The 26,268-nt window shown below is 37.9% G+C and overlaps 1 non-coding gene across 1 annotated transcript; it reads left to right on the plus strand.

Annotated features, from left to right (window-relative positions):
* Positions 1-22,682: 22,682 nt before the first annotated feature.
* On the plus strand, positions 22,683-22,789 carry LOC114228706 (U6 spliceosomal RNA). The gene has a single exon (XR_003614838.1). It is a non-coding gene; the product is annotated as a U6 spliceosomal RNA (small nuclear RNA).
* The last annotated feature ends 3,479 nt before the right edge of the window (positions 22,790-26,268 follow it).

Raw genomic sequence — 26,268 nt, forward strand, 5'->3', positions numbered from 1 at the left:
CAAACTCAGGGAATTTGTTTCCCGTGACTAGTCTCCACTCCCAGGCAGTCCTGAATTTGAGCATAGGCACAAGACCTTGGGAAGATTGTTTTCTGTGACCAGATCCTGCGCCAACGCAGGGAGACAGCGCTGAATTTGAGCCTGGGGGTGCAAACTCGGGGAGTTTGTTTCCCATGACCAGACCCTGCTCCTTAGCAGAGAGGCTGTGCTGAATTTGAACCTGGATGTGCGGTCTCAGGGAGTTTGTTCCCCATGACCAGACCCTGTGTCCACACAGGGAGGCAGCACTGAATTTGAGCCTGAGTGCATGGACACAGGGAGTTTGTTTTCCACAGTGCACACCCGTGTGACCAGACCCCACACCCATACTAAGTGGCAGTGCCAACTGACTTTGATTCAGGGCAAGTGCACACAGAAGGATGTTTTCCACAGGGCAGGAGTGGACCTCCTGCCGACACAGTGTGACTGTGCAACCCGGTCTCCCAAGCAAATCAGGGACCCTGAATCTCCATGCAAGAGGCAGCAATGAGCACCAGTGACTAGACTCTATTCCTCATTGCATACGCCTGGGATCCCTGATTCCCAGTACATTCACACTAAGAGCCAGTAACTCCAATTCTTGATGCATGTGCACACAGGGACCCTGATTCTCAGTGTGAGGTAGCACCAAGCAACAGAGACTCTGATACTCGATTCTCGGCATGGACACAGGGAGCCTCTGACTCCTGACACGCAATAGGGGACTTTGATTTTTGGCACATGTCAGTGGATTCTCTGTTTCAACGTGGCGCAGGCAGGGTCCCTGATTCTAGGTGCACACACGAGGACACTAAGTGCCTGTGACTCTGACCCAGGGTGAGCATGGCTCCTACCAACCCACAGCAACCACATGTCTTGGTGTCAGAGCTCTTCAGTGACACTTGGGGGATGCAAAACTCCCACTAAACACAGCCCAGGCCCCCACAGCTTGACATTTGAACCTTCTGGTGATAGCCAGAATGGGGAGACAATGAAGCAATCCCCAGAGGAAAAAAAAAGAAGGAATCACCAAGAAAGGAAATAAGTGAAATAGAAGCATGCAACATGACAGAAAAAGAATTCAGAGTAATGGCCTGACAGGTCATACACCAGATGGACTAGAAAATCAACCTATGCAAAAATCAGGAAGAAATGAAAAATGATATAGCTACAATAAAAAACACCCTGGAAGGCCTCAACAGTAGACTAGAAGAAGCAGAGGACCAAATTAGTGAGTTAGAAGATCAGGTACAGAAACAAACCCAATCTGAACAGCAACTAGAGAAAAAAATTAAAAAGCAAGAGGAGAGCCTAAGGGAGTTTTGGGACATTGCAAAACGAAATAACATACATATAATAGGGCTGCAAGAAGGACAAGAAGAGCAGCACTGATTAGAAAATTTATTTGAAGAAACAATGACAGAAAACTTCCCTGATATGGGGAAGAAAAAAGTTACTCAAGTACAGAGAGTCCCAAGGAAGATGAATCCCAAAAGACCCACACCAAGACACACCATAATTACAATGGCAAATGTTATCAACAAAGAGAGAATCTTAAAGGCTGCCAAAGAGAGACAGAGAGTTACCTACAAAGGATCCCCCATCAGATTATCAAATGATTTCTCAACAGAAACACATCAAGCTAGAAGGGAATGGAAGGAGATACACAAAGTGATGCAAAGCAAGGGACTGAATCCAAGAATACTCTATCCAGCAAGACTATCAATCAAAATTGAAGGGGAAATCAGGAACGTAGCAGACAAAAAAAGGCTAAGGGAGTTTATCACTACCAAGCCAGCAATGCAAGAAATGCTAAAGGGAATGCTATAAAAAGAAGAAACAAAAAGGTAAGAAGGAACACAGCCACAAAAAATAAAAATGGCTACAAACAAGTACCTTTCAATAATAACTTTAAATATAAATGGACTAAATGCTCCAATCAAAAGACATAGAGTGGCTGAATGGATAAAAAAACATGACCCATATATATGCTGTCTACAAGAGACCCACCTCAAAACAAGGAACTCACACAAACTGAAAGTGAAGGGATGGAAAAATATTTTTCAGGCAAATGGAAATGAAAAAAAAAACTGGGGTAACAATACTTATATCTGACAAAATAGACCTCAAAGTGAAGGCCATAACAAGAGATAAGGAAGGCCACTTCATAATACTAAAGGGATCAATACAACAAGAGGATATAACCCTGATAAACATATATGAACCCAATGCAGAAGCACCCAAATACATAAAAAAATCTCCTGGAAGATATCAAGAGAGAGATCGACAACAATATAATCATAGTAGGGGACATTAATACAACACTGATTTCACTGGATTAAATCCTCTAGAAAAAAAATCAGCAAAGAAACAGCAATCCTAAATGACTCACTAGATCAGATGGACTTAATTGACATCTTCAGAACATTTCACCCCAAAGCTGTGGAATATACGTTCTTCTCAAGTGCACATGGGACATTTTCAAAAATAGACCACATACTGGGTCATAAGCAAAGTCTCCCCAAATTCAAGAAGATTGAAATCGTACCAAGCATCTTTTCAGACCACAATGGCATAATATTAGAAATAAACTACAATGAAAACAATCCAAAACACTCAAACACTTGGAAGCTGAGTAGCATGTTATTAAATATTGATTGGGTTACCAATGAGATCAAAGAAGAAATTAAAAACATTCTGGAAACTAATGACAATAAAAACAAAACAATCCAAAATCTATGGGACACAATGAAAGCAGTCCTGAGAGGAAAGTTTATAGCTCTACAGGCCTACCTCAAAAAACAAGAAAAAAATGGTAGTGAATCATATAACACAACAACTCAAAGAATTAGAAAGAGAGCAACAAGAAAAGTCCAGAGTGAGCAGAAGGAAGGAGATAATAAAGATCAGAGCAGAAATGAATGACATAGAGACCAAAAAAACCGCAAAAACAAACAAACAAACAAAAAAAAATACAAAAGATCAATGAAACCAAGAGCTGGTTCTTTGAAAGGATAAACAAGATTTATGAACCTCTAGCCAGGCTCACCAAGAAGCAAAGAGAGAGAACTCAAATCAACAAAATCAGAAATGATAGAGGCGAAATAACAGCAGACCCCACAGAAATACAAAGGATTGTAAAAAAATATTGTGAACAACTATATTCCAACCAACTAGACAACCTGGAGGAAATGGACATATTCCTAGAAAAATAGAACCTTCCAAAACTCAATCAGGAAGATTCTAAAAATCTCAATAGTCCAATAACTATGGAAGAAATTGAAGCAGTCATCAAAAAGCTTCCAGCAAACAAAAGCCCAGGGCCAGACAGCTTCAAAGGAGAGTTGTACCAAACATTCAAGGAAGAACTAAAACCTATCCTCAGACTACTCCAAAAAATTGAAGAGGAAGGAATACTTCCAAACCCATTCTATGAAGCCAGCATCACCCTAATACCAAAACCAGATAAAGACAACACGATGAAAGAGAATTACAGGCCAATATCCCTCATGAACATACTTGCCAAATGCCTCAATAAAATTCTAGTAAACTGAATCCAGCAGTACATCAGAAAGATCATACACCATGACCAAGCAGGATTTATCCCAGGGATGGTACAATTTCCGCAAATCAATAAATGTGATACATCACATAAACAAATGGAGGGAGAAAAATCACATAGTCATATTAATTGATGCAGAAAAAGCATTTGATAAAATCCAACACCCTTTCTTGATAAAAACTCTCAGCAAGGTGGGAATAGAAAGATCATACCACAACATAATAAAAGCCTTATATGACAAACCCACAGCCAACATCATACTCAATGGGCAAAAACTAAAACCATTTCCACTAAGATCAGGAACAAGACAGGGATGCCCTCTCTCACCACCCCTGTTAGACATAGTACTAGAAATACTAGCCATTGCAATCAGACAAGAAGAAGAAATAAAAGGCATCCAAATTGGAAAAGAAGAAGTAAAACTGTCCTTATTATCAGATGACATGATATTGTACATAGAACATCTAAAGACTCCATCAAAAAGTTATTAGACTTAATAAATGAATTCGGCAAGGTAGCAGGATACAAAATTAACACCAAGAAATCTATGGACTTTCTACACACCAATAGTGAACTTACAGAAAGAGAGACTAAAAAAGCAATCCCATTTAACATCGCCCCCCCAAAATTAAGATACCTAAGAATAAACTTAACTAAAGAGGTAAAAGACCTATATGCAGAAAACTACAGGACACTGAAGAAAGAGATAGAGGAAGATATAAACAGATGGAAGAACATACCACGTTCATGGATTGGTAGAATCAACATCGTCAAAATGTCTATACTACCCAAAGCAATTTATAGATTCAATGCAATCCCCATTAAAATACCAACGGCTTATTTTACAAATGCAGAACGAACTCTCCAAAAATTCATTTGGAATAAAAAAAGACCCCGAATAGCTGCAATAATCTTGAGAAAGAAGAACAAAGTAGGTGGGATCTCAATACAAGGTATCAAGCTTTATTACAAAGCCACTGTTATCAAAACAGTCTGGTACTGGCAGAAGAACAGACATATAGATCAATGAAATAGAATAGACAAGCCAGAAATCAACCCAAACCACTATGCCCAATTAATATTCAACAAAGGAGGCATGAACATACAATGGAATCAAGACAGTCTCTTAATAAATGGTGTTGGGAAAATTGGACAGATACATGCTAAAAAATGAAACTAGACCACCAACTTACACAATACACAAAAATAAACTCAAAATGGATAAAGGACTTAAACATAAGACGGGAAACCATAAAAATACTAGAGGAATCCACAGGCAGAAAAATCTCAGACATATGCCAAAAGAACTTCTTCACTGATACTGCCCCTAGGGCAATGGAAACTAAAGAATAAATAAACAAATGGGACTACATTAAAATAAAAAGCTTTTGCCCAGCAAAAGAAACCATCAACAAAACAACAAGAAAGACCACTACATGTGAGAACATATTTGCCAGTGTTATCACTGTTAAAGGTTTAATCTCCAACAATTACAGGGAACTCAAACTACTCAACAAATGGAAGATAAACAATCCAATCAAGAAATGGGCAACTGACCTAAATAGAAACTTTTCAAAAGAAGACAGAAGGAAGGCCAAGAGACATATGAAAACATGCTCAAAGTCACTAATTATCTGAGAGGTTCAAATAAAACTGACAATATGGTACCATCTCACACCTTTCAAAATGGCTATCATCAACAAATCAATACACGACAAATGTTGGTGAGGATGCAGATAAAAAGGAACCCTTGTGCACTGCTGGTGGGAATGCAGACTGGTGCAGCCACTGTGGAGAACAGTATGGAGTTTCCTCAAAAAACTAAAAATGGAACTCCCATTTGACCCAGTAATACCACTCCTAGTAATATATCCCAAGAAGCTAGAAACATCAATCAGAAAGGATATATGCACCCCTATGTTCATAGCAGCACAATTTACCATAGCTAAGATTTGGAAACAGCCTAAGTGCCCATCAGCCGATGAGTGGATTAAAAAACTGTGGTACATCTACACAATGGAATACTATGCTGTGCTAAAAAAGAAGTAATTCCTACCATTTGCAACAACATGAATAGAACTGGAGAGCATTATGCTAAGTTAAATAAGCCAGTCAAAGAAAGATAAATACCACATGATCTCACTCATCTATCAAAATAATAAATAACATAAACTAATGATCAAAAACAGATCCAGAGACAGGAAAGCATCGATCAGACTATCAAATCTCAGAAGGAAGTTAGGGGAGGGTGGGGGTAAGTGATATAGATAAAGCAAATTACTTGTATGCATGCATATAAGCCTAACTGGTGGACACAGACAACAGGGTGGGTGAGGGCAGGAGTGGGGTGGTTGGGGAGGTATTGGGGGGATGAGGACAAATATGTAGTACCTTAACCAATAAAGAAATTTCAAAAAACACACATACATTTTGAAGTTGTAGTGTACAAAACTGGAATGAAAAATATACTAGAGGGTTATAACAGCAGATTTTGAGCTGACCAAAGAAGAATCAGTGAAATTTAAGATAGGTCAATTAAAATTATCCAGTCTGGGGAACAGAAAGAAAATAAAAATGTGGAAAAGTGAACAGAGCATCAGACACGTGGGACAAAATCAAGTGCACCAACATACACATAATGGTAGTTTAAAAAAGAGGCAATAGAAAGGGCAGAGAGAATATTTTAAAGTAATTGCCAAAACTTTCACAAATTTTTTGGAGAAACATTTATCTGCATAATCAAGAAGCTCAACAAATATATGTAATATAAACTCAAATAGATACACACCTAGTCAAACCATATTAAAATAGTCAAAAGAGAGAATCTTGAAAGCAGCAAAAGAGAAATGATTCATTATATATAGTTTTCTCAATAAGATTAACAACTTATTTTTCATCACAAACAGTTGAGGGCTTGTAATGGGAGACTCAAAGAACTGAAAGTAAAAGACTGTCAACAAATAATTCTATATCCAGCAAAGCAATTTTTTAAAAAAATGATGGTGATATGAAGTATTCCCAGATAAACAAAGACTGATTAAACTTTCCCTACAATAAATTATATAAAATTATTCTTGTAGGATGAAATAAAGTGGTACTACACAATAATATGAATGTATATGAAAAATAAAGAGCACCAGTAAAGGAAATGCATATATAAATAAAAGAGATAGTATAAAAGTATGTTGGTCTTTTGTTCTCCTTTTTTATTTAAAACACAAGTTCATAAACCATTAATCATAAAAGTTTATTGATAGGCTGATAAGGTATACATATGTAATTTTTCTGACAATAATAGCTGAAAGGAGAGTGGAGGCAACAGAGGTACATTGAAAGAATGTATGGTTTACTCTTAAAATTAAGTTAGACTGAGTCCTTATTAATTTTTTAAAATTTAAGATGTAAACCCCTTAGGGCAGCCACCAATAAAATAACTAAAATACCTAGTAAAAGAAACAAAAGAGAATTAAAGTGGTATATTAAAAATATCTATTTAACGTAAAAGGGGTGGAATAGAGAAAAACAAATAATATGGCATGTATAAAACAAATAGAGAAAAGATAGATATAAATTCTACATTATCAGTAACTATAATAAATGTAAATACAATAAATATTTTAAATAAAAGACAGTGAATAAAAAGGAAAAAAATCAACTTAATGGTATTTTTAAGAAACACATTTTAGATCTATAGACATGACTAGGTTGAAAGTAAAAGGGTCAAAAGGATATATACTATTGCAAATAATTACAAAAAGAGAAATGGAATGACTACACTAATCCACACTAATAAAAGAGAAAGATGCAAATTGACCACACCTCCGCAGTGCCCACCAGACAATCAAGAGTGAGTATGCAAATTAACCCAACAAAGATGGTGGGATGATTTGCATACACAGGCGTTGAGCAGCCTGGGTCCTGGGAACATCTTCAGGACCCAGGCCGCTCCTAGCCTTTAGGCTCGTGCATAGGCCCTGAGCTGCCAGGGTCCCAGAACGCCCCTGGCCACTCCAGGCCTAAGGACACAGGAGCCAAGTGGCTGGGGGCAGGGTAGGATGTACCTGCAATGTGGCCGCTTGCACGTGCGCCGGCACCAAGTGGTGGCCCAGATCCACACCACCAGCCTGGAGCCCACAATGCGGGGCTGCCAGCCTTGGAGGCATGCCCCCATGGTGGCCGCCACATGGCCTGGGTCCGCACCCCCCTCCCCCGGGCCGCAGGGACACACCCCTAGCCCAGTGGACACAACACAGGGAGTCCTCTGCGCATGAGCTGCAGAGGAAACACCTTTTCTTTTCTTTTTAAATATATTTTATTGATTTTTTTACAGAGAAGAGGGGAGAGGGATAGACAGTCAGAAACATCAATGTGAGAGAAACATCGATCAGCTGCCTCCTGCACACTCCCCACTGGGGATGTGCCCCCAACCAAGGTATATGCCCTTAATAGGAATCAAACCTGGGATCCTTCAGTCTGCAGGCTGATGCTCTATCCAATGAGCCAAACCAGTTTGAGCATAAACACCTTTTCTGACTGCTCATTGGCTAAGCTCCCTGTACACTGCCACTTGCAGTGTTCTTGGTAACTTGGGTAATAAGAATCCAAGAAGGTGATCTAGGGTTTTTTCCACCACACTCCTGGAGGAGAAAACGAAGGTCTGCTGCTAGAGGGGCTAAGAAATGGCATATCATGCCCTAGTCGGTTTGGCTCAGTGGATAGAGCCTCGGCCTGCTGAACGCAGGGTCCGGGTTTGATTCTGATCAAGGCCATGTACCTAGGTTACAGGCTCCTCCTTGGCCAGGGCCCAGGTCAGGGCTCATGCAGAAGGCAACCAATAAAAGTTTCCCTCTTGCATTGATGTTTCTCTCTGTCTCTCCTTCACTTTTCCACACTCTCTAAAAATCAATGGAAACATATCCTCAGGTGAGGATTAAAAAACAAGAAATAAATAAATGTCATATCCTATGAAAGTGACATCTTGAAAAGGCCTAAAGAAAGTTGTCATTTTTTCATGGTGAAGGGACTGGAGTCTGTGTTGATGAAAACACCTTGGCGGCTGCAGTGGTTGGCAGTGGCTGCAGCAGTGGGGTGATGGCGCTGGTGCCTTCCCCCGATCAGCCTGGTTGCCTCCCGCAGAGGAGTGGGCCTAAGCCGTCAGTAGGACATCCCCTGAGGCCTCCCACTCTGTGAGAGAGGGCAGGCTGGGCTGAGGGACCCCCTCCCTTCCAGTGCATGAATTTTGTGCACCGGGCCCCTAGTATTAGATAAATTAAGCTTTAATCTTTTGCACTCAGATGTCGAGTGTGACTCGACACGTTAGCATCGGTAGCAGCTTGAGAAAAAAGCAAGTGAGTGCAAAGGGTTAAAACAAAACACATTATTGGAGAGAAATAAAAATATTTTAAATTGAAAAAGTCATGAAGATATAGAAATCATAAGCATATATTTGCCTAATAACAGCACCAAAATACATGAAGCAACAACTGAAAGAAATGAAGTGAGAAATAGAAAATTCAACAATAACAGAGTTATTAATATTATATCCCACTTTCAAAAATAGATAGAACAAAAAAAAAAGAAAAAAAGAAACAGGGATGGTTCAATATCTGCAAATCAATTAATGTAATACACCAAATAGTCAAAATGAAGGATAATAATCATATAATCATGTCAATAGATACAGAAATAGCTTTTAATAAAATACAGCATGCTTTTATGATAAAACCTCTTAGCAAACTAGAAATATAGGCAACACACATCAACATAATATAAGCCATATATGACAAACCCACAGCTAACATCTTATTTAACAAACAAAACTAAAAGTGTTTCCCTTAATATCGAAAACAAAACTGGAATGCCTGCCTTCACCACTCTTATTCAACATACTACTGGAAGTTCTAGCCACAGCAATCAGCCAATAAGAATAAATAAAAGGTATCCAAATTGGAAAAGAGATAAAACTGTCATTATTTGCAGATAACATGACACTGTATATAGACAACCCTAAAGATTTGACCAAAACTACCAGAACTGATAAATGTATTCAGTAATGTAGCAGGATACAAATAAATATTTAAAAACCAGTTGCATTTTTATACACCAACTAGCGGCCTGGTGCATGAATTCGTGCCCGGGGGGAGGCGAAGGGTCCACAGGATGTTGGCCAGCTCCGGGGGAAGGGACTGCAGGAAGTTGGCCACTGGCGCCAAGGAGGGAGCCTGCCCTCGGTCCCCCTGGGAAAGGGGCCATGTCTGTCGCCATTGCTATCAGCACCCCACCACTGTGTGGTTCCCCACCACCCTCCCTCCTCCTTCCCTTGCTGCCACACTGCCACTGTGGCAGGCTGGCAGGCCCTGGGGAAGGAAGAGGACTGGAGTGAGACAAAGCCTTGTGTCAAGGGCTGACTTTCAATAGATTGCAGCGAGGGGGCTGCTCTCCTATGTATGAAACCCTGACCCAGAAGCAGGCCTCTATGAATGGTTTAGCACCAGGGGCCGATGGGGGCTGATCAGCTGGGAGGAGGGGCTGTGGGAGGTTGGCTGTGGGAGTGCACTGACCACCAGGGGACAGCTCCTGCATTGAGCATCTGCCCCCTGGTGGTCAGTGCATTAAATAGTGACTGGTTGACTGGTTGTTCCAGTCATTCCGGTCGTTCTGCTGTAACAGTCACTTAGGCATTTATATATATATAGATAATGAACTAACAAAAAAGGAATCCAAGGAAACAATCTCATTTATAATTGCATTAAAAAATACTGAGGAGCCCGGCAGATGTGGCTCAGTGGTTGAACTTTGACCTATGAACCAGGAGGTCAGAGTTTGATTACTGGTCTGGGCACATGTCAGGGTTTTGGGCTCAATTCCTAGTAGGAGGTGTGCAGGAGGCAGCCAATCAATAATTCTCTCTCACCATTGATGTTTCTTATTTCTTTCTCCCTTTCCCTTCCTCTCTGAAGTCAATAAAACTATTTTAAAAATGCTGAGGAATAAATTTAACCAAGGAGGTAAAAGACCTGTATTCAGAAAATTGTAAGACACTGAAGAAAGAATTTGAGAAAGATACAAATAAATGGACGCATATACCATGCTCATAAGTAGAAAAAATTGACATTATTAAAATGTCCATATTATGCAAAGCAATCTATAGATTCAAGACAATTCCTATTCAAAAACCAATAGAATATTTCAATTAACTAGAATAAATAATCCAAAAATTTATAAGAAACTGCATAAAATCCCAAATAGCCACGGCAATCTTGAGAAAGAAGAATAAAGTTGGAGGAATCACACTTCCTGATATCAAACTATACTACAAGATTACAGTAATCAAAACAATATGGTACTGGCATAGAAACAGCCATATATAACAATGGAATAGAATAGAGAGCCTAGAAATAATCTCGTGTCTATGTGGTCAATTAATATTTGAAAAAGAAGGCAATAACATATAATAGGGTAAAGATAGTCAACTCAATAAATGGTGTTGGAAAAATTGGACAGATACATGGAAAAATAAAACTAGACCACCATTTTATACCATATACAAGAATAAACTCAAAATGGATTAAATATTTATTTCTTTTTTTTTTTTATTGTTTAAAGTATTACATGTAGTAGTACATATATCTCCTTTTTCCCCCCATTGACCTTCCCCCAGCCTCCCCTACCCCCTGTTGCATGCCCTCATCCCACCCCCAGTGTCTTGTGTCCATTTGTTGTGCTTATATACATGGATTAAATATTTAAATGTAAGAATCAATACTTATACAAACTCCTAGAAGAAAATACAGGCAGCAAAATCTTGGACATTTCTTTTAGCAATTTTTTCTCATATATCTCCTCAAGCAAGGGAAACAAAAGAAAATATAAACAAATGGGACTACATCAAACTAAAAAGTTTTTGCACAGCAAAGGAAACCATAACAAAATGAAGACAATCTACTGACTGGGAGAACATATTTACCAATACTACATCTGATAAGGAGTTTTTCCTCACAATTCTTTATTGGGGTAACATTGGTCAACATGAACATATAGGTTTCAGGTGTGGGTTTCTATGTTACAAGATCTGTATATTCCACTGTGTGCCCACCACCCGAAGTCAAATCTCCTCTCACCATATATTAGGACCCCCTTCTCCCTCATGCTCTTCCCTCTGGCAATCACCACACTGCTGTTTGTGTTCATGAGTTTCAGTTTTATATCCCATATAAGTGAAATCATATAGTTCTAAGCTTTTCCTGACTGACTTATTTCACTTAGCATAATGTTCTCAAGGTCCATCTATGTTGTTGTGAATGGCGCTATTTCATTCTTTCTTATGGCTGAGTAGTATTCCATTGTGATATGTACCACATCTTCTTTATCCAGTCCTCTATCGTATGACACTTTGGTGGTTTCCATGTCTTGGCCACTGAGAATAATGCTGCAATGAACATAGGGGTGCATATATCTTTGGGAATACATAATTTCAAGGTTTTTTTTGGTATATACCCCAGAGAGGAATTGCTGGGTCTTATGGTAGCTCTATTCTTAATATTTTGGGGAATCACCAGGAAACCACAAATATATGACTATTAAACAGCACATTCCTAAGTAACAAGTGGGTCAAAGAATAAATAATAAGGGAAATAATAAAGTACCTTGAAATGAATTAAAATGAAATACAACGTATACTGAAACATATGGAATTCAGCTAATGCAATGTTCAAAGAAAATTTACAGCTATAAGCAACTATACTATCAAAGAAAAAAATCTCAAATGAATAACTAAATATCCACCTGGAAAAACGAGGAAAATAAGAAAAAAACTAAACACAAAGAAGGTAAAAGGAAAAGAATAATAAATATTAAAGTTGATATAAATAGACAATAGAAAAACCATAGAGAAAACAAACAAAACCAAAAATCAAATATATGAAAAGACTAAAAAAACTGACAAACTTTTAGCTATGGTGAGTAAGGAAAATTTTGAGAATATTCAAATTTCTAAAAGCAGTAAAGAAAGAAGGGATATAACTACCAACTTCCAGAAATAAAAAGGATTAATAATATGAACAATTGTATGCTGTGATAGTCAAGTTTATGTGTCAACTGGACTGGACCATGGGGTACCCAGATATTTGGTTCAATATTATTTCTGGGTGTGTCTGTGAGGATATTTTCTTTATGAGATTAACATTTTAATTGATAAACTGAGTTACGCAGATTGTCCTCCCCAATGTGGATAGGCCTCATCCAATTTGCTGAAGGCCTGAATAGGATAAAAGGCTGAGTATGAAAGAATCTCTCTATCTGCCAGTCTTCAAGTTGGGACATCAGTCTTTTGTCTTTGAATTCAGACTTGAACTGAATCTTATACCATTGACTTTCCTGATCCTCAGGAACTTAAATATGGATTGGAACTATACCATGAACTTTCCTGGGTCTGAATTTCTCAGCCTTTTTAATTGTATGAGCCAATTTTCTATAGTAAACTGATTTTTGACAAGGGTGTTACAGCCATTTAGTGTGGATAGGATTGTCTATTCAATAAATGCTGTTGGGATAACTGAATAGACACATTTAAATAGACATGTAAATAATTTATAAAGTGATCCCTCCAATAATTCTAGTACTCATCTGGCACCATACATAGTTATTACAATATTATTGGCAATACTCCATATGCTGTACTTTACATCCCAATGACTATTTTGTCACTACTAATGTACACTTCTTCACCCCTTCACCTTTTTTTCAACCAGGCTCCCAAACCCCCTCCTATCTAACAACGATCAGTCTATTCTCTGTATTTATGAGTCTGTTTTTGTTCTGTTTGTTCATTTTGTTCTTTTGATTCCACATATAAGTGAAATAATATGGAATTTGTCTTTCTCTGACTTATTTATTTTAGCACAATACCCTCTAGGTCCATCCATGTTGCCACAAATGGTAAGATTTCATTATTTTTATGGTTGAGTAATATTCCATTGTATTTATGTACCGCTCTTCTTTATCCACTCATCTGGTGATAGACACTTGTGGTGATTCCATAGCTTAGATATTGTAAATAATGCTGTGATGAACACAGGAGTGCATCTATCTTTTCAAATCAGTGTTTTGGATTTCTTTGGATAAATACTCAAAAATGAAGTTGCTGGGTCATAAGGTATTTCCATTTTTAATTTTTTATTGATATTTAGAGAGAGAGGGAAGGAGAGGGATAGAGAGATAGAAACATTGATGAGAGAGGAAAATCATCTGTTGGCTGCCTCCTGCATGGCCCCCAGGCTGCCTCCTGCGTGACATCTACTGGGAATTGAGCATACAAGTTGGGCATGTGTGCTGACTGGGAATTGATCTGGCAACCTCTTGGTTCCTGGGTTGATGCTCAACCACGGAGCCACACTAAATGGGCCCATTTTTAATTTTTTAAGGAACCTCCATACCATAGTGGCTATACCAATTTGCAATTTTACCAACAGTGTACAACAGTTCCCTTTCTTTCACATTCTCACCAACACTAGTTTATATTTATGTATGTATGTATGTGTGTATGTATGTATGTATATATTTATGATAGCCATTCTGACAGATGTGAGGTTTAATTTGCATTTCCCTAATGATTAGTGACATTTAGTGACATTGAGCATCTTTTCATATGTCCTCTTTGGAGAAGTGTCTATTCAGGTATTCTGCCCATTTTTAAAAATTGATTTCAGAGAGAAAGGAAGAGGGAGAGAGAGATAGAAACATCAATGAGAAGAGAGAATCATTGATCGGCTGCCTCTTGTATGCCCCACACTGGGGATGGAGCCTGCAACCCAGGCATGTGTCCTGAGCAGGAATCGAACCATAACCTCCTGGTTCATAGGTTGATGCTCAACCACTGAGCCATGATGGCTGGGTATTCTGCCCATTTTTTAATGGGATTGTTTGTGTTTTTTGGTGTTGAGTTGTCTGAGTTCTTTATAAATTTTGGATATTAACCTTGTATCTGATGCATCATTGATGAATATCTTCTCCCATTCAGTAAGTTGGCTTTTTGTTTTGTAGGTAGCTTCCTTTGCAACACATGCAACATTTAAAGAATTAACTGAAAATGAATCATATACCTAAATCTAAGATCTAAAACCATAAAACCTTTAGAATAAAAAATAAGGATAAATCTACACAGCCTCAGATTCAGCAAAGGATTGTTGTAAAAGAAACAGCCAAAAAATAGATAAATTAGACTTTATCAAAGTTAAAAACTTCTGTTTCAAAGGGTACTACCAAGAAAATGAAAAGAGAAGCCAAAAAAATGGAATAAAATGTTTGGAAATCATATATTTGATAAGGAATTTTGTATCTAAAATATGTAGAACTCATAACTCAACAGTAAAAAGGCAAATAACCAAATAAAAATGTGTAAAGAACTTAGACATTTCTACAAAGAAGATTTATAAATGGCCAATAAGCACACACTAGATGTGCCATGTCATTAATCATCAGGCAAATGCAAATCAAATATCAATGGGATAACATTCACTATGAAGACTATAGGTCACATAATAACAGATATTGATGAGGATATAAAGAAATCAGAACTTTCATACACTGCTGTAAGTAAGGTAAAATGGAGCAGCCACTTTGGAAAACTGTCTAACAGTTCTTCAAATAGTTAATAAACTAGAGTTACTAATAGAGTTATTATATAATCTAGCATTTCTAGTTCCAAGTATATACCAAAGAGAATTAAAAACGTATTCATATAAAAACTTGTACATGAACGCTCATAGAAGCAGTATTCATAATAACCAAAAGTTGAAAGCCACCTACATGTCCATTAAGTGATGAATGGATAAACAAAATATGGTTATATCCATTCTAAAATTATTATTTGACCATAAAAAGAAAGAAGTACTAATACATGCAACAACTTGGACAAACCTTTAAAACATTATGCTAAGTGAAGGAAGTCAGGCAAAAAAAAGGTCACATTATATATGATTCAATTTGTCTGAAGTATTCAGAATAGGCAAATATATAGAGCCAGAAAGTAGATCAGTGGTTATTTATGGATGAGAAAGAGGTGACACTTGGAAGATGATAGCCAGAGGGTATATGGTTGCTTTTTAAGGTAAAGAAAAAAAGTTCTAAAATTTATTGTAGTGATTGTTGCACGTATCTATGGATATATAAAAACAATGACTGAATACTTTAAGTGGGCAATTTGTATACCAAATACAAATTATATCTCAACTAGAGACCCAGTGCATGAAATTCGTGCCTGGGGGGGGGTTTCCCTCAGCCCAGCCTGCACCCTCTCCAATCTGGGGCTCCTCGAGGGATGTCCGACTGCCCGTTTAGGCCCGATCCCACAGGACTGCTGGCTCCCAACTGCTCTCCTGCCTGCCTTCCTGATTGCCCCTAACTGATTCTGCCTGCCTGCCTGATCACCCCCTAACCACTCCCCTGCCAGCCTGGTTTATGTCTAACTGCTCCCCTGCCAGCCTGTTTGCCCCCAACTTCCCTCCTTTGCCAGCCTGGTCACCCCTAACTGCCCTCCCCTGCAGGCTTGATCACCCCCAAATGCCCTCCTTTGCAGGCCTAGTCCCTCCCAACTGCTCTCCCCTGCTGGCCTGATTCCACACAACTGCCCTCCCTTGCAGGCCTGGTCCCTCCCAACTGCCCTCCCCTGCTGGCCATCTTGTAGTGGCCATCTTGTGTCCACATGGCAGCAGGATCTTTCACCACATGTGTGTTGGAGTGATGGTCAATCTACATATTACTCTTTTATTAGATAGGTAGAGGTCTGGTTCATGGGTGGGGGCCAGCTGGTTTGCCCTGAAGGGTGTCCCAGATCAGGGTGGGGTTCCCTTGGGGCATGGGGCGGCCTGGGCGAGGGGCCTGTGGTTGTTTGCAGGCCAGCCACGCCCCCCAGCGACCCAAGCGGAGGCCCTGGTATCTGGGATTTATTTATCTTCTACAATTGAAACTTTGTAGACTTGAGTGGAGCCAAGCCTCCTGCTCGCTCCGTAGCCACAGGCATTTCTGTTGGGATTTATTTATCTTCTATAATTGAAACTTTATAGCCTTAAGTGGAGGCCTGGGCCAGCCAGGGTGTGCAGAAAGCTTGGCTTCCTCCATCGCCAGGGAAACCCAAGCCTCCCTCCTGCTCTCTCTGTGGCCGCAGCCATCTTGGTTGGGTTAATTTGCATACTTGCTCCTGATTGGCTGGTAGGTGTGGCTGGTGGGTGTGGCTGGTGGGCGTGGCTTGTGGGTGTAATGGAGTGATGGCTAATTTGCATATTACTCTTTTATTAGATAGGATAAAGCTGTTTTAAGATGCAAGTTAAATAGAGACATTGAAGATATTAAAAACACATTATATTTTTAAAAATTACTTTTCAGTTACAGTTTACATTCAATATTATTTTGTATTAGTTTTGAGTGTACAGTATAGTGGTTAGACAATAATATACTTTATAAAGTTTCCCTCTTGATATTTCCAGTACCCACCTGCACCATACATAGTTATTACCATATTATTGATGATATTCCCTAGACTGTAATTTACATCCCCATGACTATTTTGTAAACACCAATCTGTACTTCTCAGTCCCTTCATCTTTTTAACCCAGTTCCCCTGTACTTCTCAGTCCCTTCATCTTTTTAACCCAGTTCCCCTCTGGAGGCTTTCAGGAAGTGCCAAGTCAGCCACTGCCTGAGGCCACCTGGTAGGAGCTACAGAGCTATCTGCAGATGGCTGCTACTTGTATTGGACTTGGAAGTGCCCAGGTGAGGCCAATCTGTGAAGTAAGGCAGGCTGGTATTAGTGCTGGGTTTTGGGTCTCTTCTTGATAGGTATGGTGAACACAGATGCCAGCTGCTGCTTGTATGAGAGATTTTAGGAAAATCTAAATCTTTGAGCCAAGACAGGCCATTCATATAGAAAAGGTGCAGCAAAAAACTTGGGTGAGGCTGCAAAACTTGAGGTGTGCTCAGAGAATCACCACAGCGGAGCAAACAGTGTGAGCCAAGCTGTTGGAAACTCAGATATGGCTGCCAGTCAGCTCTGTCATGGGGGAGGTCCCAGCATAGGTACAATGTCCCCTGGGAGCACCGCCATCTGGGAGAAAGCTGCCCCCAAATCCCTGCACAAAGGCCAGACAATCCAGTTCCTCCCCATATGTCTCTAGATCCCCCAAAGCCACCTTCCCAGCACTGGAGCCCAGAGGGAGCAAATCTAAGTCAGTGTACTGGCCCTTTAAGAGGAACTGCCTGGGTCCCCAGCAACCTTTGTGTCACTCAGCCACAATCCCCACTGTTGTTTTTTTAAATGTATTTTTATTGTTTTCAGAGAGAAAGGGGGAGGGAGAGAGAGATAGAAACATAAATAATGAGAAAGAATCATTGATTGGCTGCCTCCTGCATGCCCCCTACTGGGTATTGAGCCCACAACCTGGGCATGTTCCCTTGACTGGAATTGAACCTGGGACCCTTCAGTCCATAGGCCAAAGCTCTATCCACTGAGCCAAACCAGCTAGGGCTCTCCACTGGTTTATTTTGTTAAGGATTTTTGCATCTATGTTCATCAATGGTATGGACCTATAATTTTCTTTCTTTGTAGTGTCTTTATTTGGTTTTGGAATTAGGATATTTATGACCTCATAAAATGAATTTGGGAGTCATCTCTCCTCTTGAATTTTTTGAAATAGTTTGAGAAAGGTAAGTGTTAGTTATTCTCTCAGTCTTCAATAAAATTCACCTGTGAATCCATCTGGTCCAGGACTTTTGTTTTTGGAAGTTTATTTTTATTTTTATTACTGTTTCAGTTTCATTAGTTGTCATCAGTCTGCTCAGATTCTCTGTTCTTGATTCAGTTTGGGAGATTGTATGTTTCTAGGAATTTATCCATTTCTTCCAGATTGTTCACTTTTTGGTCTATAGCTGTTCATAATATTTTTGTATAATCCTTTGTATATCTGTGGTATCAGTTGTTACTTGCATTCTTTTATTTATAATTTTATTTATTTGGCTCCTCTCTCTTTTTTTTGATGAGTCTGGTTAAAGGTTTATCAATTGTTTATCTTTTCAACCAGCTCTTGGTCTCACTGACATTTTTTTAGACTTTTTTATTTTTTCAGCTCTGATCTTTATTATTTCCTTTCTTCTACTCATTGAGCTTTGTTTGTTGTTCTACTTCTAGTTCCTTGAAATTTAAAGTTAGATTGCTTATTTGAGATTTTTCTTTTTTCCTGAGGTAGGCTTGTAATTCTATGAACTTTTCTCTTAAGACTGCTTTCACTGTGTCCCATAGATTTTGGGTTGTTGTGTTCTCATTTTCATTTGTTTTGAGGTATCTTTTGATTTATTCCTTGATCTCATTGTTAACCCATTTATTCTTTAGTAACATGTTAATTAGCCTGCATGTCTTTGTTGTGTGTGTGTGTGTGTGTGTGTGTGTGTGTGATTGATTTCTAGTTTCATACCATTATGGCCAGAGAAGAAGATTGATATGATTTAAATCTTCTTACATTTATTGAGACTTGTTTTGTGTCTTAATATGTGTTGTATCCTAGAAAATGTTTCTTTATGCATTTGAAAATAATATATAGCTTGCTGCATTGGGGTGAAATGCTCTGAAGATATAAATTAAATCCATCTGATCTAGTGTTCTATTTAAGGCTATTGTTCTCTTATTGATTTTCTGTTTGGAAGATCTTTCAATTTGTGTCAATGGGGGTGTTAAAACCCCCTTCTATAATTCTATTTTTCCCTTTATGTCCATCAGGATTTGCTTTATACATTTAGGTACTCCTATTTTGGGTGCATAAGTGTTTATGATAGTTATATTCTCTTGTTGGATTGACCCCTTTTATCATTATATAGTGTCATTGTATCTTATTATAGTCTTTATTTTAAAGCTTATTTTATCTAGTATTAGTATTGAAACACTAGCTTTATTTCATTTCCATTTTCATGAAATATCTTTTTCCTTCTCTTAACTTTTAGTCTGTTATAGATTCAAATTAAACTTCTAGAGATAGAAATACAGCATGTTAGGTGAGTAGTACACAATACAAGATTAATACTAGTAGTGAAGAAGAGATTAGATGATGAAGAAGAAAACATTAGTTAATTTATATGCACAGCAATACGCTATGCAAAATGAGGCAGAGAGGCAAAGAAAACACAAGAATATCAGTGAACTGTGGGACAACTTTATAGGAGTCATCATATGCGTAGTTGGAATTCCCACAGGAGAAGAGAGAATGAGGATGACAATGAAAGGCTTTAAAAATAATAGTGAATTATTTTTCCAATTTGATGAAACATATAAACCTATATATCTATGACTCTCGAGCACCAGAAACATGAAGTGAACTATACCAAGACCTATTTTAATCTGATTGCTCAAAATTATTGATGAATAGAATATCTTAAAAGCTATTAGAGAAAAACAAAAACAAACTGCCAACTTAAGTTCAGAGGAACAAACATAAGATTGATAGCTGACTTCTCCTCAGAAACAACACAAGCCGGAGGGCAGTGGGGAAACATGTTTAAAGAAGTAAAAGAAAAAAAAAGTTAGAACCTACACTCAGAAACTATCTTTCAAAAATGAACGTTAAAGAGGTTTTTTTTTTTTTATATGACAAAATCTGAAATAATCACCAGCAGATCCACACCATGAGCTACTTATAATGAAAGCCCTTAAGGAAAAGGAAAATAGCATATGATGGAAATATGGATCTACATAAAGGAATGATTAGCACTATAATTAGAAACTACATGGGTAAACATACAAGATAATGTTTCTTAAAGTTTATTAAATGTAACGGACAGCTTTAGCTATAATTTTAGCAATGTATTTTGTGTATTACTTTTACATTTAAAAGTAAAACACTTGACAACAATAGCACAAAAGCTGTAATTAGAAAAATGTGAGTATACTGTTGTAAACTTCCTATACTGTAAGAGTTCTTCTTTTAAGAAAGATTCTCCTCTTTGCTCTGGATCTTAGAAAAAATGCAGCCCATATCCATATATACTGGCAACTCCAGATGCACTTGCAACTCCTTTGCCACTTTGCTTCTAGTTAGAGAATAAGAATCTGCTCATATTTGTGTCAATAAGGTATCTGTCTGTCAGCCAGTTGGTTAAAAACACACACAATTGGTTTGTTGTCTCTTGTATTAACAAGAAGCATTTTTTAAGGCATTGATGATTCATGGAGGTGGTGTCTGATACTTATTTTTACCCTTCTGTGCTCCTCAGGTTGACACAGATTTGCCTTTGAACCCGATAAAATAAATAGCTTGAAAATATAAGGTTATCACTTGGACTTGAACTTAAAGGTTCTAGGCTGGTATTCAAATATTGAGTGAAAACCTTCTATGTCCTAAGCACTCTTATGAGTATGCATTACATTATTCATCTTTATATTTCGCCAAAGTGCTTAGCATATTTCCTATATGTAGTAGGCACTCAATATATGTTTGTTGAAGAAATGAATTAGACCTCAAGGTGCATATGTCTGTATTCACAGTGCCCAACCCAATGTGCCTAATCATACTTACTAATCTTTCATTGTCCATGATACATAACTTCTCATGGATTCAAATCCATGAGAACAAAAACGTGGTCTGTCATGTTAACCATTATATGTTCTCACCTAGCACAGCATCTGGTACATAGTAATATTAGCTTGGAAAAATTTTGTTGAGTGAATGAATGGATGAATGAATGAACAAATGAAATTTGGGAATGCCATTTAATCTCTCTGAGCTCTTGTTTCCTAATATGAAAAGTAGCATCAATAATTTCATTGTAATAATATATATGTAAAAGTACTTTGCACATTGCTTAAAGCATAGCAGGCAATCAATAAAAGTCATTTTTCTTCATTTCTCCTTTCTTCATTTTTTTCTTTATTGATTAAGGTATTATATATATGTCCTTATCCCCCCACCCCTCACTCATGCCTTCACGCCCCCCCCACCCGGTGTCTGTGTCCATTGGTTAGGCTTATATGCATGCATGCAAGTCCTTTGGTTGATTTATCCCCCTTACCCCCACCCTCCCCTACCTTCCTTCTGAGGTTTGATGGTCTGATCGATGCTTCTCTATCTCTGGATCTGTTTTTGATTATCAGTTTATGTTGTTCATTATATTCCACAAATGAGTGAAATCATGTGATATTTATCTTTCTCCGACTGGCTTATTTTGCTCAGGATAATGCTCTCCAGTTCCATCCATGCTGTTCCAAATAGTAAGAATTCCTTCTTTTTTACTGCAGCATAGTATTCCATTGTGTAGATGCATCACAGTTTTTTAATCCACTCATTTGCTGATGAGCACTTAAGCTGTTTCCAAATCTTAGCTATGGTGAATTGTGCCGCTATGAACATAGAGGTGTATAAATCCTTTTTGATTGGTGTTTCTAGTTTCTTGGGATGTATTCCTAGAAGTGGGATTACTGGTTCAAATGGGAGTTCCATTTTTAGTTTCCTTTCTCCTTTCTTTTGCTTCATCCTGACCACCGATATGGATATATGTCCATTTTCTATAATGACTTTATTCTAGCAAGTCATCAACTGCCTGGTAATGATTGATATTACCTTAACTATCAGGGTCAGTCAAGAGCAATTTTATGGATGGAAAAACCTTCAAGATCCAAAGCTATAACTCTGAAAGGAAGGTTTTTCAGACCACAGAACAAATGTAGAAGAGATATTTTGGGCTTGGGTATAATGCTTCTCAGAACTTAAAGTGTTTCTGCATATTTCCACTTGTTCAGAAGTTAGCTTTGTCCAAGTTTTTTTTTTCTCCTAGGGATGAGCCCCAAAGCTCTTCTGTACACAAGGTCATACATTACAGTTGTTGGGATCACCAGCTCTGGAAAGTATTAAAGCTTAGAATTTTTACACTTTTTAAGCCAATGCTCCAATTTCAAATTGAACCAACTAAAGCTTTCATGAATGAGCCTGAACAGTGAACATTAGAGGAATTAATCTGCCTCTCATTTAAAATATGAATTCTAGCTCCAGCTGTGCTGAAACCTACCTTGGGCCAATGTTTTAACTTCTCTAACCCTCCATTCTCATAAACCTCATAAAAAAGATTTGTAGTGCTCACTTCGGCAGCACATATACTAAAATTGGAACGATACAAAGAAGATTAGCATGGCCCCTGGGCAAGGATGACATGCAAATTCGTGAAGCGTTCCATATATATATTTTTTTAAATAGGAAGCGAAGAAGGAACACAGGGGTATAGAATAAAAATGGCTACAAATAAGTACCTATCAATAATAACTTTAAATGTAAATGGATTAAATACCCCAATCAAATACCCCATAGGGTAACGGATTGGATAAGAAAACAAGACCCATATATCTGCTGTCTATAAGAAACCCACCTCAGAAAAAAAAAGATGCACACAGACTGAGGGTGAAGGGATGGAAAAAGGTTTTCCAGGAGAATGGAAATAAAAATAAAAGCTGGAATAGCAATACTTATATCTGACAAATTAGATCTCAAAGTGAAGGACATAACAAGAGATAAGGAAGGCCACTTCATAATACTAAAGGGAGCAATCCAACAAGAAGAAATAACTCTGATAAACATATACACACCCAATACAGGAACACCCAAATACATAAAAAAAACCTCCTGGAGGATATCAAGGGAGAGATTGAAAGCAATACAATCATAGTAGGAGACTTTAATACCCCACTGTCACCACTGGACAAATCCTCTAAACAAAAAATCAGCAAAGAAACATCAATCCTAAATGACTCACAAGACCAGATGGAATTAATTGACATCTTCAGAATATTTCACCCCAATGCCACAGAATATACAATCATCTCAAGTGCACATGGGTCCTTTTCAAAGATAGACCATATGCTGGTACATAGGCAAAGTCTCTTCAAATTCAAGAAGATAGAAATCATATCAAGCAACTTCTCAGATCACAGTGGCATAAAACTGGAAATCAACTACAATAAAAACAATCCAAAGAAATCAAACACATGGAGACTAAACAGCATGCTATTAAACAATGACTAGGTCACCAGAGGGTCAAGAAGAAATAAAAAACATCATGGCAACAAATGACAAAGAAAACACAACAATCCAAAATCTATGGGACAGAGCGAAAGCAGTCTTGAGAGGGAAGTTCATAGCTCTACAAGCCTACTGCAAAAAACAAGAAACAATGGTAATAAATTACCTAACCCTACAACTCAAAGAGTTAGAAAAAGAGCAACAAGAAAAGCCCAATGTAAGCAGAAGGAAGGAATTAATAAAGATCAGAGCAGAGATAAATGATACAGAGACCCAAAAAACAATACAAAAGATCAACAAAACCAAGCGCTGGTTCTTTGAAAGGATAAAAAAGATTGATGATCCTCTAGCCAGGCTCACCAAGAAGCAAACAGAGAGGACCCAAATAAACAAAATAAGAAATGAAAGGGGAGAAATAACAACAGACCCTGCCGAAATACAAAGGATTGTTAAAAAATACTACAAACAACTCTGTTCCAACAAACTTGACAACCTGGAGGAAATGGACATATTCCTAGAAAAATACAACCTTCCAAAACTCAATAAGGAAGAATCTAAACAGCTCAGTAAGCCAGTAACTATGGAAGAAATTGAAGCAGTAATCAAAAAGCTTCCAGCAAACAAAAGCCCAGGGGCAGACAGCTTCAAAGGAGAGTTTTACCAAACATTCAAGGAAGAACTAAAACCTATCCTCCTCAGACTATTCCAAAAATTCAAGTGGAAGGAACACGTCCAAGCTCCTTCTATGAAGCCAGCATCACCCTAATATCAAAATGAGATAAAGACAACACAATGAAAGAAAATTACAGGCCAATATCCCTCATGAACATAGATGCCAAAATCCTCAACAAAATTCTAGCAATTCAGATCCAGCAATACATTAGAAAGATCATACAACTTGACCAAGTAGGATTTATCCCAGGAATGCAAGGATGGTGCAATATCCACAAATCAATAAACGTGATACATCACATAAACCAATTGAGAGATAAAAATCACATAATGATATCAATTGATGCAGAAAAAGCATTTGAGAAAATCCAACACCCTTTCCTGATAAAAGCTCTTAACAAGGTGGCAATAGAAGGATCATATCTCAACATAATAAAAGCTATATATGATAAACCCACAGCAAACATCATACTCAATGGGCAAAAACTAAAACCATTTCCCCTAAGACAGGAACAAGACAGGGATGTCCACTCTCACCACTCCTATTTGACATAGTACTGGAAGTATTAGGCATTGCAATTAGACAAGAAGAAGAAATAAAAGGCATCCAAATTGGAAAAGAAGAAGTAAAGCTGTCCTTATTTGCAGATGACATGATATTGTACATAAAAAATCCGAAAGACTCCATCAAAAAACTAATAGACTTAATAAATGAATTCGGCAATGTAGCAGGATACAAAATTAACACCAAGAAATCTATGGCCTTTCTATACACCAATAGTGAACTTACAGAAAGAGAGACTAAAAAAGCAATCCCATTTACCATCACACCAAAAAAATTAAGATACCTAGGAATAAACTTAACTAAGGAGGTAAAAGTCCTAAATGCGGAAAACTACAGGACACTGAAAAAAGAGATAGAGGAAGATGTAAAAAGATAGAAGAGCATATCAGGTTCATGGATTGGTAGAATCAATATCATTAAAATGTCCATACTACCCAAAGCAATCTATAGATTCAATGCAATCCCCATTAAAATACCAACAGCATATTTCACAGACCTAGAAAGAACTGTCCAAAAATTCATCTGGAATAAAAAAAGACCCAAAATAGCCACAGCAATCCTGAGAAAGAAGAATAAAGTAGGAGGGATCTCAATACCAGATTTCAAGCTGTATTACAAAGCCACTCTTCTCAAAACGGCCTAGTACTGGCACAAGAACAGACATATAGATCAATGGAATAGAATAGAGAATCCAGATATCGATCTAAACCACTATGCCCAATTAATATTTGACAAAAGAGGTATGAACATACAATGGAGTTAAGACAGTCTCTTCAATAAATGGTGTTGAAAAAATTGGACAGATACATGCAAAAAAAAAATGAAACTAGATCACCAACTTACACCATACACAAAAATAAACTCAAAATGGATACAGGACTTAAACATAAGATGGGAAACCATAAAAATACTAGATGAATCCACAGGTAGCAAAATCTCAGACATATGCCAGAAGAACTTCTTCACTGATACTGCCCGTAGAGCAATGGAAGCTAAAGAGAAAATAAACAAATGGGACTACATCAAAATAAAAAGCTTTTTTACAGCAAAAGAAACCATCAACAAAACAACAAGAAAGCCCACTGTATGGGAGAACATATTTACAAATGTTATCACTGTTAAAGGTTTAATCTCCAACATCTACAAGGCAGCTTATACAACTTAATAAAAGGAGGATAAATGATCCAATAAAAAAATGGGCAATGGACCTAAATAGAATCTTTTCAAAAGAAGACAGAGGAAGGCCAAGAGACACATGAAAACATGCTCAAAGTCACTAATTATCTGAGATATACAAATCAAAACGACAATGCGGTACCATCTCACACCTGTCAGAATGGCTATCGTCAATAAATCAACAAATGACAAGTGTTGGTGAGGATGTGGAGAAAAAGGAACCCTCATGCACT

The sequence above is a fragment of the Eptesicus fuscus genome, chromosome 1 (genome assembly GCF_027574615.1).
Source record: "Eptesicus fuscus isolate TK198812 chromosome 1, DD_ASM_mEF_20220401, whole genome shotgun sequence".
NCBI lineage: Eukaryota > Metazoa > Chordata > Mammalia > Chiroptera > Vespertilionidae > Eptesicus > Eptesicus fuscus.